This window comes from Dendropsophus ebraccatus, chromosome 6, assembly GCF_027789765.1.
Source record: "Dendropsophus ebraccatus isolate aDenEbr1 chromosome 6, aDenEbr1.pat, whole genome shotgun sequence".
Taxonomy (NCBI): Eukaryota; Metazoa; Chordata; class Amphibia; order Anura; family Hylidae; genus Dendropsophus; species Dendropsophus ebraccatus.
In genome coordinates, this window is record NC_091459.1 from 95,665,593 (window position 1) to 95,678,001 (window position 12,409).

The 12,409-nt window shown below is 47.6% G+C and overlaps 1 protein-coding gene across 3 annotated transcripts in view; it reads left to right on the forward strand.

Moving 5' to 3' along the window:
* Positions 1-12,409, forward strand: part of LOC138795806 (phospholipid scramblase 2-like) — a 68,059-nt gene that overhangs the window by 26,121 nt on the left and 29,529 nt on the right. The window contains exon 1 of one of the 3 annotated variants that reach the window (XM_069975392.1): positions 5,966-6,248. The exons of the other annotated variants lie outside the window; for them this stretch is intronic. The gene's annotated coding sequence lies outside the window, so the exon portion shown is untranslated. Of the gene's footprint in view, positions 1-5,965; positions 6,249-12,409 lie in introns of those variants that run through there. 3 annotated transcript variants of the gene reach the window in all.

Here is a 12,409-nt window from a genome sequence, read left to right on the forward strand (position 1 = left end):
AATGACTTCTGTCTAAAAATCTCTAAAAAGCTCTAAGGCTATTTGGAAATCATGGATATAGTCATTGGCTGTATCCATGTTTTCCAGACAACCTTAGAGCTTTATCCAAGTTCAGCAGCCCCCGCTAATCAAATGCCGAACGATCGAGTTCGGATGGACTCGAACCCGAACCCGGTCCGCTCATCTCTACTCCCAAGGCTTATCAGCTGCTGCATGTCCTGCAGGAAGTGGGTTATTCTTTCCAGTCTGACACATTGCTGTCTGCTGCCACCTCTGTCAATGTCAAGAACTGTCCAGAGCAGGAGAGTTTTTCTATGGGGATTTGCTACTGCTCTGGACGGTTCCTGACATAGACAGAGGTGGTAGCAAAGAGCACTGTGTCAGACTGGGAAGAGTACTCCACTCCCTGCAGGACATACAGCAGCTAATAAGTACTGTCATCCGATTTTTAAACAGAAGTAATTTACAGATCTGTAAAACTTTCTGACACCAGAAGATCTGAAAACAATTGTTTTTCTCTGAAGTACCCCTTTAATTATTGCCAATCTGACTGTAAACTGAGAATTGTGGCTACATTTTGGGGTAGTGCGGACTTCATGCAGTTTGTGTGGAAACCCCCAAAAGTACAGATTTCCCTATATATAATTTTTTTTTTTTACAAAGGGAGAGCTAGTGGAAATCGTCACATATAGGTATTCGAAAGATAGGAATGGTAATGTCCTGTAAGTGTCATTCTTATCATTTTTAGTGATTAATGCATTACAGTGTTAGGCTATTGTACAAACAACGGCAAGTACATTGTGGGAACATAGCCTTAAAGCATTTGCAGTGCCTTTACACGACATGAATAATCGAGTGACCGGATCATTGTACCGTTGTGCAACAAATAACATACATTGTTATCCGCCGCACATCCCGTTTACACAAAAAGATGTGCGACCAATAATGAACAAAACCACAGCACAAAAGATGCAATCAGCCTATGAGGAGGCATGTAAGCTACGTTCACACATGCCGTTTAAGTAGCGTTTATTATGCATTTTGACACTACTTTGCTGTGAACTGCGGCAAAATAGCAATATTTTTGCCTTGGTTCCCTCTAAATAGCACTATTGCATTGCGATTTTGCAATTTGCAGCAAAATAACATCAAAATTGCGGCAAGAAAAAACATCATTAGCACTAAATGTGTGTGTGAACACAGCCTCAGGGCCCTATTACACAAGACTATGATCTGCCCAATTAGGCAGAATCGGGCAGATATTGGCCCATGTAATAATAAATGTTACTTTATTATTTTATACACACCAAGGGCTGCATCGCTAACGTGTGTAATAGGCTCAGTAAGCGAGCACTGATCTAGCAGATTGGCGTACATTTGGGCGGAAATTTCAAGCGGATTCCATGCATCAGTCTCTGCTTAAAGTTCCATAGACTTATTGATATTCTGAAGCTCATTCCACTGTACGACCAAAGAATTCATGTCACTTCATTGGGCGGACGGCGGAATGAACTTCTGAATATCAACGAGTCTATGGGACAGGCAGAACTCCAATCTGCCGCACGGACGGCTTGAAATTTCCACCCAAATTCCGTCGTGTGCACATAGTCTTACAGCTGACGTTGAGCTGTGTAATAAAGATATAGCCCTTGCACGGAATGATCATCGCCTAAATGATCAACCCTAATGCTGTGCTTACACGGAATGATTATTGTTTGAATTTTCACAATAACGATCGCATTTGAGCGATAATCGTTCCGTGTAAACACAGCGAACAATCAAGCGATGAGCAAGAAATCGTTCATCTTGATCGTTTCAAATCGTTGTTCGCTAAAAATTTGCAGATCGCTTTTTGTGTACAGTCTTTCAAAGATTTACCCTATGTGAAATATGGGCTTAAGCGATCTTAAAAACGATCTTTCTTACAAATTTTTTAACAATTTTTCTAATGATTTATTTGTCTAAACACTGATCGTTACAAAAACCAAATTGTTGCTTCAAAATCGTTAAACGGTCGATTGGGTGAATTATCGCTTCGCGTAAACGCAGCATAAGGTCAATTTACACAGAAAGATTATCTGACAGATTATCTGTCAATACTTGAAGCCAAAGCCAGGAGTGGATTTGAAAGGAGGAGAAAGCTTTTTTATGACCTGATCTCTATTTATAGTCTGTTCCTGGCTTTGGCTTCAAATCTTTGTCAGATAATCTTTCTGTGTGAATGGACCCTTAGGAACCTTTGTTGTCCATAATTACATAATTATGTAAAAGCCTTTAGCAGGAGGTTTCTAGATTTTTTATAAAATGATGGCAATATATGGTAATATATTTTGCCTTTGAAATAAATGGTGGCAATTTTTTTTTCCTTATTGAAAAAAAATAAAATAAAAAATATTTTGATTATTTATAAAAATTGCTGCAACAAAATCCCCTCTGTGCCTGAATTATGCAAGCAAGTAGTGTGCAAAAAAAAAAAAAAAAAATTAGGGCCACTGTGTGTATGAACATGGATCAAACAGAGCTTGGCTTAGAAGCTTACAGCCCTTCCTCCTCACCACAGCCCCCTTCTAGTCCTCACCACAGCCCCTTCTCCCTCCTTACTACAACCCCCTTCTCCCTCCTCACCAGTGCCCCCTCACCCTCCTTACTACACCCCCCTTCTCCCTCCTCACCAGAGCCCCCTCTCCCTCCTTACTACAACCCCCTTCTCCCTCCTCACCAGAGCCCTCTCTCCTTACTACAACCCCCTCTTCCCTCCTCACCACAGCCCCCTCTCACTCCTTACTACACCCCCCTTCTCCCTCCTTACTACAACCCCCTCTCCCTCCTCACCACAGCCCCCTCTCCCTCCTTACTACAACCCCCTTCTCCCCCTCACCACAGCCCCTTCTCCCTCCTTACTACAACCCCCTTCTCCCTCCTCACCAGAGCCCTCTCCCTCCTCACCACAGCCCCTTCTCCCTCCTTACTACAACCCCCTCTCCCTCCTCACCACAGCCCCTTCTCCCTCCTTACTACAACCCCCTTCTCCCTCCTCACTAGAGCCCCCTCTCCCTCCTCACCACAGCCCCCTCTTACCTCCTCACCACAGCCCCTTCTCCCTCCTTACTACAACCCCCTTCTCCCTCCTCACCACAGCCCCTTCTCCCTCCTTACTACAACCCCCTTCTCCCTCCTCACCAGAGCCCTCTCCCTCCTCACCACAGCCCCTTCTCCCTCCTTACTACAACCCCCTCTTCCTCCTCACCATAGCCCCCTCTCCCTCCTCACCACAGCCCCTTCTCCCTCCTTACTACAACCCCCTTCTCCCTCGTCACCAGAGCCCCCTCTCCCTCCTTACTACAACCCCCTTCTCCCTCCTCACCAGAGCCCCCTCTCCCTCCTCACCACAGCCCCTTCTCCCTCCTTACTACAACCCCCTTCTCCCTCCTCACCAGAGCCCCCTCTCCCTCCTCACTACAGCCCCTTCTCTCTCCTTACTACAACCCCCTTCTCCCTCCTCACCACAGCCCTCTCCCTCCTTACTACAACCCCCTTTTCCCTCCTTACTACAACTTCCTTCTCCCTCCTCACCAGAGCCCCCTCTCCCTCCTTACGACAACCCCCTTCTCCCTCCTCACCAGAGCCCCCTCTCCCTCCTCACCACAGCCCCTTCTCCCTCCTTACTACAACCCCCTTCTCCCTCCTCACCAGAGCCCCCTCTCCCTCCTCACCACAGCCCCTTCTCCCTCCTTACTACAACCCCCTTCTCCCTCGTCACCAGAGCCCCCTCTCCCTCCTTACTACAACCCCCTTCTCCCTCCTCACCAGAGCCCTCTCCCTCCTCACCACAGCCCCTTCTCCCTCCTTACTACAACCCCCTTCTCCCTCCTCACCAGAGCCCCCTCTCCCTCCTCACTACAGCCCCTTCTCTCTCCTTACTACAACCCCCTTCTCCCTGCTCACCACAGCCCTCTCCCTCCTTACTACAACCCCCTTTTCCCTCCTTACTACAACCCCCTTCTCCCTCCTTACTACAACCCCCTCTTCCCTCCTCACCACAGCCCCCTCTCCCTCCTCACCACAGCCCCCTCTCCCTCCTCACCACAGCCCCCTCTCCCTCACCACAGCCCCCTTTTCCCTCCTCACCAGAGCCCTCTTCCTCCTCACCACAGCCCCCTCTCCCTCCTCACCACAGCCCCCCTCTCCCTCCTCACCACAGCCCCCCTCTCCCTCCTCACCACAGCCCCCTCCTCACCACAGCCCCCTCCTCACCACAGCCCCCTCTCCCTCCTCACCACAGCCCCCCCTCTCCCTCCTCACCACAGCCCCCCTCTCCCTCCTCACCACCACCACAGCCCCCTCTCCCTCCTCACCACAGCCCCCTCTCCCTCCTTACTACAACCCCCTTCTCCCTCCTTACTACAACCCCCTTCTCCCTCCTTACTACAACCCCCTCTTCCCTCCTCACCACAGCCCCCTCTCCCTCCTCACCACAGCCCCCTTTTCCCTCCTCACCAGAGCCCCCTCTTCCTCCTCACCAGAGCCCCCTCTCCCTCCTCACCAGAGCCCCCTCTCCCTCCTCACCAGAGCCCCCTCTCCCTCACTACAACCCCCTTCTCCCTCCTCACCAGAGCCCCCTCTCCCTCCTCACCACAGACCCTTCTCCCTCCTTACTACAACCCCCTTCTCCCTCCTCACCAGAGCCCCCTCTCCCTCCTCACCACAGCCCCTTCTCCCTCCTTACTACAACCCCCTTCTCCCTCCTCACCAGAGCCCCCTCTCCCTCCTCACCACAGCCCCTTCTCCCTCCGTACTAAAACCCCCTTCTCCCTCCTCACCAGAGCCCCCTCTCCCTCCTCACCACAGCCCCCTCTCCCTCCTTACTACAACCCCCTTCTCCCTCCTCACCACAGCCCCTTCTCCCTCCTTACTACAACCCCCTTTTCCCTCCTTACTACAACCCCCTCTTCCCTCCTCACCACAGCCCCCTCTCCCTCCTCACCACAGCCCCCTCTCCCTCCTCACCACAGCCCCCTCTCCCTCCTCACCACAGCCCTTTTCCCTCCTCACCACAGCCCCCTCTCCCTCCTCACCACAGCCCTTTTCCCTCCTCACCAGAGCCCCCTCTTCCTCCTCACCACAGCCCCCTCTCCCTCCTCACCACAGCCCCCTCTCCCTCCTCACCACAGCCCCCTCTCCCTCCTCACCACAGCCCCCTCTCCCTCCTCACCACAGCCCCCCCTCTCCCTCCTCACCACCACCACAGCCCCCTCCTTACTACAACCCCCTTTTCCCTCCTTACTACAACCCCCTTCTCCCTCCTTACTACAACCCCCTCTTCCCTCCTCACCACAGCCCCCTCTTCCCTCCTCACCACAGCCCCCTCTCCCTCCTCACCACAGCCCCCTTTTCCCTCCTCACCACAGCCCCCTCTCCCTCCTCACCACAGCCCCCCCTCCCTCCTCACCACAGCCCCCCCTCTCCCTCCTCACCACAGCCCCCCCCTCTCCCTCCTCACCACAGCCCCCCCCCCTCTCCCTCCTCACCACAGCCCCCCCCCCTCTCCCTCCTCACCACAGCCCCCCCCCTCTCCCTCCTCACCACAGCCCCCTCTCCCTCCTCACCACAGCCCCCTCTCCCTCCTCACCACAGCCCCCTCTCCCTCCTCACCACAGCCCCCCCCTCTCCCTCCTCACCACAGCCCCCCCCCTCTCCCTCCTCACCACAGCCCCCCCTCTCCCTCCTCACCACAGCCCCCCCCCCCCTCTCCCTCCTCACCACAGCCCCCCCCCCCCTCTCCCTCCTCACCACAGCCCCCCCCTCTTCCTCCTCACCACAGCCCTCTTCCTCCTCACCACAGCCCCCCTCTTCCTCCTTATCACTGCCCCCTCTTCCTCCTCACCACAGCCCCCCTCTTCCTCCTTACCACTGCCCCCTCTTCCTCCTCACCACAGCCCCTTCTCCCTCCTCACCACTGCCCCCTCTTCCTCCTCACCACAGCCCCCTGCATGTATTAGTAGCTGCTGGTTTCATGTTTCGAATTCCCGGATTTTCCTGCCTCTTTTCCATTAACACGATCCCTTCCCCCAGTAGGCTGAGATGCCTGTCCTCCTCCATATCTCCTTCATTAGATGTTGTTGTGCTCTTGTGCCTCCCTCCCTGTGACGCCGCCTGCTGGCTCCTCCCCGCCATTATTATTATGGTTATTACCTGCTGGCTGCTAGTACAGGGCGGACCACGGCGGGAACAGCAGAGCGGCCGCTGAGGTGAGCTCCGGGGGGGCACAGGCTTCTCATACACCCTCTTATCCTCTATATCAGGGTTAGGTGGGGGGCTGCACACACTCCCCCTCTTCCATCACTGATGGTAGTAGTGACTCCTGTCTATGTAGTACGATATACTGATAGTATATATATATATATATATATATATATATATATATATATATATACTATAGACTAAGAACTCTGGAGTGTGTTATGCCATAGCTGTGTTTTATAGCATTAGACTGTTGTAGTTTTTATGGTTCATTGGGTAAAGGTTGTATATAGAGCGCCAATAAGTTGTTCTGCTTTCTCTTTCCTCTATGAACCTGTTGTTCATGTGTGTACTAGTATACTAAGTATAGGGTTTTATTCACATGGGAGCTGAGCCAGAACTGCAGGTGTTTATATGTTGTGGTTGGTGGTGTGCGCTGTTACTGATGAATCTGACTGCACTGAGCTACAATCCTAGGTTACAATCAGTCTGAACACATCCCCAATTTGCACGCTTGAGTTCTCAATGTGACCAGTAGATCTGAAGCCATGTGGTGAGGCTTGTTTGTTGTATGGTCCCCTCCCCCGGTGACTATACCCACATTGTGCTGGTGTTTGGTTTGTATTGGCCGGTCTTAGTAGTGGTGGAAATTAACATTCGGCTTACGGTACTGAGAGATTCCTGATCTGTGGGTGACTTCACACGCCAGCAATTAGTCTGATAAATGTATGCAGTATCTAAGCAGCTCTGTGTATGTGAATGAGGTTGTTTGTTGTACATGGATTACTGCAAGCCGCTCACAGATCAATGGGACTGTCTCTGGCTGTTCTGCAATGAATCTTGTCCTGGTCTGGAGCCATCTATAACAGCAGTGAAGGGAAGGCAATTAGTGGATTCGTCATACAGCAGCCACACAATCCAGATGGATCCACAAGAATCAGAAATAACATTGGATATGCCCTCCGCACACTGCCGCAACAGTATCACAGAGGCGTGTCCTGTGTCCTGGGCCAGCATCTCCTCTAAGATGGGTACAGGCTAGCCCAGCGTACACCCCTCACACTAGTGTTGCCACAATAAATGTTTTTTTTGTTTTGTTTTGTTTTTTCACACACAATCACACTTTTTGATTGACAGGAACCCCTTTTGTGGCATTGCATCCAGTCCATTATGTTTGGGGTGACATTCGGTTTTAAGGACACTTAAACACAGGGCAGAATTGCAAATTTTTTAAATGTGCAAGCAATAGAGATGAGCATGCTCCGAGTCCATCCGAACCCGATCGTTCGGCATTTGATTAGCGGTGGCTGCTGAAATTGGATAAAGGCCTAAGGCTATGTGGAAAACATGGATATAGTCATTGGTTGTATCCATGTTTTCCAGGCAAACTTAGAGCTTTATCCAAGTTCAGCAGCCCCAGCTAATCAAATACCAAACGATCGGGTTCGGATCGACTCGAGCATGCTCAAGGTTCGCTCATCTCTAGCAAGCAACCTTAAAGGGTAACTATATCATATCACCCAGATGACCAGATCCCACAGCACACTCCCAGCAACTCTGTTCTGTGATATGAGTTGGTTAAAGTGCCATAGACTTGCAGTTCTGTATACTGACTCCCCCAGCGAGAGTGGCTGGGATTTTGCCATTGAATCATGTGACTTGATTTTTACTCTTTGAAGATATGTTCACACTATGGAATACATGCAGAAATTTTAAGTGGGGGCCACGTGGCAGACATGTCAATTCTTTGGGCGGACAGCAGAGTGAGCTTAAAAAATTAATAGTCAATGCGTCAAGCGGAAGTCTGACGCACGGCCTCCGCTTGAAATTTTGACTGTCCCATTGTCTCAATTAATTTTTCAAGCTCAATTTGCTGTCCGCCCAACGAATTGACATTTCTGCCGTGCAGCCTCCGCTTGAAAATTGTGCGTGTTCCATAGTGTGAGAATAGTGCTGTTTGTTATATAAACTGGAATACCCCTTTAAACTCATTGTGTAGGAATTCTCCATCATTTACAGCCCCCCCTCCCCTTATCTTCACCAGCCTAGTTTCTTCATTGAAATCCTAGAGCAGGGGATTAGCAGAGCCTATAAAATTCTGTACCTCCTCTTTAGCACCTTCCAGATGTCCTGTCTCCAGTCTGTCCGGATATACATTTATTCTACAGCACGAAGTGTTACAACCACGTTCCCATCAAGTATCTATAGGCAAAAGGGGCTTAAGTGGCTTTCAAACATTTCTTGAGGAATAAACTATAAATGATTGATGGTCACACTAACCAATCCCACAAAGCCGTGCATTGACTGGTCACATGTTGCTTTTAGATAATGTAACACTCTCCTTATGACATAAAGGAAAATATTAAAGGTGAATAAAGTGACAAGACATGCTAGGATATATCTGCAGTATACAAGACAATGCGAAAATGTTGTTTTAGAGCCACACCCATATAATGGCTCCCAGAGATAGTGGGACTAGCTTGGTGTGTGCGCAGATAGCAAGCATTGATGGTCTGAAGCACTCGATAGAATGGGGAAGGGTCAGACCATGATGCAAGTAAAGAGATGGCTGTTTAGGTTCATGTGCCGACTAGTTCAACCAGTGGATATTGTTAGAGCTGTCCTCTGAAATCTGGGATGTTGCCATTTCTGTCTATTTTTTTCCAGTAGTGTTGGTGGGATTACACTATGGGGGGCATGTGTGCTTGATGTTTTACACGCCTGTGATTCCACAATGCGATTATCATGGTGCATTATATAATCTTCTGACAGCTGGAATTCCATTGGTTACTGTGAGCGACAACTTCAATTCATTCAGCTCTAGTTTTCTTAATGAAGCCTTTTCTGTGCCCCTTTAGCAGGAATTTCTAGATTTCTTTCATCAGAATCATGAGAAGGAAGTGTTTAGATTGGAATTTTCCCTGAAGACCCTGTTTCAGCTAATAGAAACAAGCTGCATTGACTCAAACATGAAGCAGGGAAGGAGCGGGAATTCGAGGGTGGGGTTTGTATATTTAGATTTTATTCAAGAACTTCGATTCTGGGAAATCTTGTTTGTCTTCACCTATATATTCCCTATGAGCTCTGGATTTGGTATTTATGGCGAGGCTGGGTTCATACATGCAATTCTTTAGCCCTAAACAGGAATGGATACAGAAGAGAGGAGATGGGTATGCAGTGAGACCTGTTAGACCATCCAAAATTCCATCAAAAAGTGGTCTTCTAAAAGAAAAACCCAATAATAATAGCCACTTTGTATAATTTATAGTGGCCTGGGAAGCTGTCTCACAAAAGCTGGTGGTCTACACTACTGATTGTGGGTACACTGAAAAAGCAAATAAAGACATAAAAGTGCCGGATCTCCGGAAAGAAGAGTAGCGGCACTCACTATATACAGATAAAACGGGAGTCAGAGGACATACAGCTTCGACTGTTTTGCTGAAAGATGCGCACAGGCGTGAAACTGTTGTAGCTCTGCAACATGATTTGCTTTGTCGTCTGATTCCCTGAGATAAAGCATTGTTTTATTCGTATATGATGAGTGCCGCTACTCTTCTTTCCTGGGATTCTGCACGGCTTATGGTCATCTACTTGGGCGAAGCATCACCAGGGTAAGGGAACCCCCTGTAGGGTCCGATGAGAGTCTAATAATGGCGTGGTGCCATCTGGATGTCTAATTGAAGGTAGAAGACATAAAAGTAACATAGGTGATCCCTGTCTTGTCAGCTGATGTCTTCATTCTGACATACTAAAAAAAGTCATGGGCGGTCAGCTGGACATCTCCTCATGTAATACAAAATGTGCAGCCGACAGCTGATTCCACAAGAGGGTTGCACAATCAATCTGTAGGTTGTTCGCATGTTGCTCCGACGGAATCAGCTGTTCGCTGCACATTCCCCGCACGGTAGTAGAGTCTTGTAATAGTCTCTGTAAACCGGTGTTGATCTATGAGAGTGACACTTACGTCTTGTGTACTGAATCTCTCTTCCCATGTAATAGGGCCCTGAGACTATGTTCACATGCCGCATATGTTTTTTTTTTTGTTTGAATTCTAGACTTACCCTCGGGTTTCTGTCATTTATGTTTGAATTTTGCAGCAATTTTAGATGGCCAGTATGTGAGGGCCCAATTACCCAGAACAGATTATCTGACAGATTTTTTTTTTTAAGCCAAAGCCAGGAATGGATTTGAAAAAAGGAGAAATCTCAGTCTTTCCTTTATTACACGTTCTCTGTTTATAGTCCATTTGGCTCAAAAAAATCTGTCAGATAATCTGTTGGTGTAATATGGCCCTAAGATATGCCCTGTGTAATGGGGTGAAGCAATGGGCCAACAAGCAAATAAGCTTGTCTGCCTTTTGATTGTATTGTTTGGTGTGCTAAATCCTTGTGTAATAGGAGACATATGGCCTATGCATCAGGTTATACATTTTTGCAGATACATTTATTTAGCAAACTTGTCTCCTTCTCCTGATATGCTGCTTTTTGTTGACTGCTCATTGTCTAGGTAAGTGACCACAGCTGCGTATACGGTGTGTGGGTTTATACCCTTAGGGTATAAACACACACACCGTATACGCAGCGTATTTACTGCTGCGATACGCAACAAATATGCAGCAGATTAGATCTAAATAACTGTACACTCATCTGCTGCGTATACGGTGTGTGTGTTTGTACCCTAAAACTTACTGGCAGATGCCAGTGTGTGGTTGCAGTGTAACCAGCGCTGCAGAACATGTGAAGCCCCAAGGATTGCTTCCTGTTAGTTTCTTTTAAATAGTTCACCAAATAAAACAAAAAATACATGTTGAAAACACTGTGTGAACTAAAGCCTTCCATTACATATGGGCTTCTGTATGCCCTGCAGGATGTGGTGTATTCTTTCCAGTTTGACACAGTGCTCTCTGCTGCCACCTCTGTCCATGATGTCAAGAAGTCTTTCCTGACCTGTACATTTTCAACATACTCTTCTAATTTTCAAAAATAGGAAACCCTTTCTTTTGGGAAATACTACTATATAAACATACTCTTGTGTCAGATATTGCAAAACCGATAGCACAAATAGACCTGCAATGTCTCAATGTGGTAGTGGCAGCAGTCATGTGACTGTAATTGCGTCCTCCTCTAGTGAGCACATGATGATCATATATAATACACGTCTATTGATCTTTGTTCTCAGTGAGACAGTTATATATGCTGGATGTAAACCAGAATACTCCTTTTATGGCTGTGGACACTTATCTGCATATATATATGTATATATGTGTGTGTATGTATATATATATATATATATATATATATATATATATATATATATAGTGATGCATATCCATTTTTTTTTTTTTTTTTCCTCTTTCTACTGCTTGGGTGTTTTTACCTTTTTCAGGCTGCATTTTCCTGTTCAGAAAGGAAACTGGCTGGCTGACAGCATGCTCCCTATAGCCTCTCTTTCCTCTGCTAAATCTACTAAGCTGTTTTATGATCTGATCAAACTTGACCTTTCGATCTGGTCATAAATCAGCCTTTAGGAGAAGGGCTGAAGTGGTTAGCCCGTCTGACATATTTGTATTACAGCAGCAAGCAACATGCCTAGAAATATAAAAGCAGTAGGAGGAAAACAGGCCTATCCTTTGGACTTAATATTTTTGACACCAAAGTAACTATAAAGAAATGATATAATACAGTGGCGCCCTTAATATTTAAATTGTCTTCATGAGGGGGGGGGGGCTTTATTATATACATTCCTCCCATTCAGTCCACAGCCGGCTGTAGTTTAAATATCTGCTCCTGACTTTATTGTCTCAGTAAATAGTGGGAGTCGGCTGTTTCTCATTACCATAGAGGCCCTTTGTGGGAGCTTTGTATGAAAATGGAGACAAGGGAATATAGTCCTAACTAGTGAACAAATGTATAGAACTTTTTTGTAATGTGGAGAAAGTAAAAAAAAAAAAAAATGTCACAGAACGCTGATAGCGCCAACAATACAATCAATCTTTGTTATTTGGTATAACAGGGTGCAGACACCCAGGATCCAGACTAAACTGTTAAAGCGATTATCCAGCGCTACAAAAACATGGCCACGTTTCCCCCTCTCTCGTGTCCAGAACGGAGTTTGAAACCCCACCCAATCTGAAGACGAGAGAAAGAAAAGTGGCCATGTTTTGGTAGCA